We start from the raw sequence: 5,084 nt of genomic DNA, 5'->3' as shown, positions 1-5,084 counted from the left end.
TGTCGTTAGTTTTCATGAAGTTAAGCATGCAGTTTCTCTCACAGTGTTGAATTGCTTTTTTTGTAGTAGTTACTCAACATGATGCTCAAACAAAGTTGTATCGTTAATTTTCATGATGTTAAGAACATAGTTTCAAACACAGTGTTGTGTGGTTAGTTTTCATGAAGATAAGCATGAAGTTTCTCTAACAGTGTTGTGTCATTTGTTTTGAAGTAGTTACTCAACAATTTCTCAAACAGAGTTGAATAGTTAGTTTTCATGAAGTTAAGGGCATAGTGTCACACGCAATGTGGTATCGTTTGTTTTCTTGAAGTTAAGCACATAGTTTCACAAGCAGTGTTGTATCGTTAGGCTTGAAGAAGTTAAGCACGTAGATTCTCACACAGTGTTGTATCATTAGTTTTCCTGAAGGTAAGCACGTAGATTCTCACACAATTTTGTAACGTCAGTTTTCACCATGTTATGCATATAGTTTCTCCTACAATATTGTATGGTTAGTTTTCATGTCGTTAAGCATGAAGTTTGTCTCACAGTGTTGTGTCGTTTGTTTTGAAGTAGTTACACAACAAGATTCTCAAACACAGTTGTATAGTTACTTTTCATGAAGTTTAGGACATAGTTTCACACGCAGTGTTGTATTGTTTGTTTTCATGAAGTTAAGCACATAGTTTCACACGCAGTGTGGTATGATAGGCTTGACGAAAATAAGCACGTAGATTCACACAGAGTGTTGTATCATTAGTTTACATGAAGTTAAGCATGTAGATTCTCACCCAATGTTGTATCGTTAGTATTCACCATCTTATGCATATTGTTTCTCATACAATGTTGTATCGTTAGCTTTCATGAAGTTAAGTATGCAGTTTCTCTCTCAGTGTTGTATCATTTGTTTTGAAGTAGGTACTCAACAAGATTCTAAAACAGAGTTGTATTGTTAGTTTTCATGAAGTTAAGCACATAGTTTCATCCACAGTGTTGTATCTGTAGTTTTTAAGAAATTACACACGTAGATTCTCACACAGTGTGTTACCATTAGTTTTCATGACGTTAGGCATGTAGTTTCACCCGCAGTGTTGTATCGGTAGTTTTTAAGAAATTACGCATATAGATTCTCACACAGTGTTGTATCGTTGGTTTTCATGAAGTTAAGCAAGTAGGTTCGCAAACAGTTTTCTATGGTAAGTTTTCATGAAGTTAACACGTGGATTCTCACACAGTGTTGTTGCAGGAAGCCATGAGTTGTGGCCACAATTCCAAGATGGCACTGGGCCCCTGCAGGGCTGGAGTAAACAACTCCATATATGGTCATAACCAGAATCACCAGCTCGAGCATGCTCAGTGTCTTCAGCTTGCTGGGCCAATCAGGGAGCCTGAGGTGGCTGCCAGGTTTGCTCGACCAATGGGACAGTTGCACGCTGCCTCAGCTCCTATATAAGCAGCTGCAGTCTTTGTTCTGGGTCCCTTGCTTCCTGCTCTCCCTTCAACCAAGAGGCTCCAATAAAGCTTGATTTGGGAAGAATCCTTGTCTGGTGGTAGTCTTTCCTGCCTGTCAGGGAGTGCTCCACAACTGGTGCCGAAACCCGGGACGCTGTGACTCCTTCTGGTACCGAGCAAGGGTCCACAGAGGATTCAGAACCCAACACCCGAAGCGGCGACGTCGGTAAGCATGTTTTCTCCAAGTATGCTGATTGGGGGCATTGATCCTTTGGTGTTCTGTCTGGTTTTTGTGTTGATGGTAGTTGTTGTGCTCTATTGCTGTTTTTGGTTGCCCTGTCATAGGCCTGAGCAAGAGTGCCTGTGCTGCTGCAGGCATTCTTAAACCCGAAAGTAAGCCTGTTGTAGATAAAACAGCCTTTGTGACGAACCAAATCCAGATTAGAGTCTATCATAATTTACGCAGTTTTTCGAAAACGCCAGATAATTCCTCTGTAGATAAAGCGGCAACTTGACGTGCCATGGGTAACGTACAGGGTGCTGGTCGAGAGATGGTGGACATGATAGGCCCTGTACAGGCCTTACTTAAACAACGTGATTTAAAGGTGTCTAGGCGGAAATCAACACCTTGCTGACAGATATAGATAAATCAGCTCCATGGTTCCCAGTCTCAGGGGATCTTACTTTGCCCTCCTGGGAAAAGCTAGGGCTCGACCTTGAAACAGAAGAGAGAGAAAGAAAACTAAAAAGGGGCACGATTCCTTTCTCGGGCCTTGTGCGTGACTGTCTCAGAGAGGGAACCAATACAGAAATCATTAGGGAAGGGCGAAAAGCATTGATAGCACACCAGGATAGTTTTTCAGAATCAGACATACAAGAGGGAAACTTGGATAGGCCTAAGAAAAAAAATAGAAAAGAAGAAGGAAAAGCAAATAATCATATGCAAAGATGAGAAGGAGAAATTAGATAAAAAGAAAGAAGAACAGCCCCTCCCCAGGCCAGGGGAGGAGACAGGCTGACTTTACCCGGTCTTGAGAGAATTTTCTAATCTAGAGTTGTCAGATGATGAACGTAGTCATGATGAGGAGGAGGAATTGGAAGAAGAAGCAGCAAGGTATGGAGAGGAGGAATGGGAATGGCCAGGAGTACATCCTCCTGCCCACAACCCCTCATATGGCATAAAAAATCCAACACCTCGTCCACCTGACCCGCCATGGGTTGCGCCCTCCGCACCACCGATAAAGGCTGCTCCTTTGCATTTTGGAGCGCGGGGAGGCTGCCATTACATTAGGCAGGGCACCTGGGCCCGTTTAGCCTCAGCATTTCCAGTGCTGGAGGATCTAATGACTCAGGAGAGGAGATATGAGCCCGTCCCCTATAAGCAATTGAAAGATTTAGTCGCGCCGGTGAAAGACTTTGGGGCTACAGCAGATTACTCGATCGCCCTTTTGCGCAGAATCTGCGTCTCACCGCTGACGCCCACAGATTGGGTTGAGTTGGGCAGAGCGTGCCTGACTAAGGGCCAATTCTTGGACTTCAAGTCCCTGGCCGCTGATAATGCCCAGACACAGGCTAGAATATATATTCAAAATGGGCACCCAGAATGGACAGCAGACATGCTCCTGGGCATTGGACGATATTTGGGCAATCAGGTTGGCCTCCCCATGGATGTTTATCAACAAATAAATGAAATTCATTATCGGGCCTGGAGAGCACTCCCCAATAAAGGGGAAGTGACTGGTAACTTGACAAAGATCATTCAGGGCCCCGCGGAACCTTTTGCAGATTATGGAGCCAGGCTACTTGAGGTAGCAGATAAGACAATAGGTGGTGCTGAATACACCATGCCTTTTGTACAACAAATCATCTTTGAACAAAGTACAAAAGAGTGTCAAAGGGCCATAGCCCCGGTCAGACATAAGAATTTAGACGATTGGGTCAAAGCTTGCCAAGAGGTGGGGGGCCCCCTGACTAACGCTGGCCTTGCTGCGGCTGTGTTTTCCGCCACTAAAGCCGCTCGTGATTCCAAAGGAAAAGGCTGCTTCCGATGTGGTCAGCCAGGACATTTAAAAAGAAATTGCCCTAATGGCACCGTCTTGCCTAGGCAACCTGCATCGACAGGTTCGAGCATGCCTGGGACTTGTCCACACTGTAAGAAAGGCAAACATTGGGCAAATGAGTGTCACTCCACTAAGGACATAAATGGCCACCCCATTCTTCCACCAGATACAACCGGTTCAAAAAACGGGGTGAGGGGCCCCCGTTCCCAGGGCCCAAAAATATTTAGGGCATTTCAGACCCCTATGTCAACACAGACTCCCCAATTGATGGGGCCAAGTAAGTCGCCCGGCGAGCAACTAGCAGCTCTGCAGGGCTGGACCTCTGTGCCACCTCCGGATTGGTATTAACGCCTGAGATGGGGGTTCAGATTTTGACGTCAGACATGTCGGGTCCATTGCCAGAGGGCCAAGTGGGGATAGTTTTGGGACGTTCTTCGTCAACAATTAAAGGGCTTATGATTTTCCTGGGAGTAATCGACCCGGATTATACTGGGGAGATTAAACTTCTTTGTCATTCCCTGTCAGGGGTTATTTCAACTGCTCCTGGAGATCGCATTGCTCAGCTCCTGCTCCTGCCCTCGTCCCATGGGATGTTTCCCTCAAGAAAAGGGGCCAGAGAAAAGGCAGGCCTAGGCTCTACAGGAGTTGATCTGGCTTCTTTGTCTATGGCTCTTGACGACAGACCTGTATTACAATTAATCATTGAAGGGAGGCCCTTTTATGGCCTAGTTGACACGGGCGCTGATAGGAGTATTATTAGAATTAAAGAATGGCCAAAAAAATGGCCCCTCCAACGCTTGGCCCAATCCCTACAGGGCTTGGGCTATGCACACATGCCCTGTATAAGCTCGAAAGAGTTGGTCTGGAAGATGGAGGACCAACAGGGCAGAGTTCAACCTTTTGTAATTGACCTCCCCATTAATCTTTGGGGCAGAGACATCCAACAGCAGTTACAGCTGCGGTTGACAAATGAGTTCTCAGAGGAAACTAAAAACAGGATGTCAAAACAGGCATTCGTCCCCACTAAGGGGCTAGGAAAAAATCTTCAGAGTATATCTCAGCCCATCATCCCGTCTGTGAAGACAGACCGGAAAGGGCTGGGTTTTTCTTAGGGGCCACTGACTCATCAGCTTCTGATGTTTAGCCTCTCCACATACCTTGGACAACTCAAAAGGCGGTGTGGGTACCCCAGTGGCCCCTTTCTCAAGAGAAATTAGAAGCCGTTAAACAGCTTGCCCAGGAACAGCTTCACTTGGACCATATTGAGCCCTCTGTTTCGCCATGGAATACACCAATTTTTGTCATTAAGAAACCATCTGGAAAATGGCGATTGCTCCATGACTTGAGAGCTGTTAACAACCAAATGCAGATCATGGGGCCTACGCAAAGTGGTCTCCCATTACTTTCTGCTCTACCGAAAAATTGGCCTGTGATGATCTTGGATATTAAAGATTGTTTCTTCTCGATCCCCCTGTGTAAGCAAGACAGGGAGTGGTTTGCTTTTACCATACCTTCCATTAATCATGAACAACCCGATTGCCATGGCCCTTTTTACTCTCAATTTCTTGATAATGGATGACAAAGGCCGTA

This window comes from Mesocricetus auratus, unplaced genomic scaffold (genome assembly GCF_017639785.1).
Source record: "Mesocricetus auratus isolate SY011 unplaced genomic scaffold, BCM_Maur_2.0 Super-Scaffold_100799, whole genome shotgun sequence".
NCBI classification, from domain to species: domain Eukaryota; kingdom Metazoa; phylum Chordata; class Mammalia; order Rodentia; family Cricetidae; genus Mesocricetus; species Mesocricetus auratus.
Note: the sequence above shows the minus strand (reverse complement) of the source record.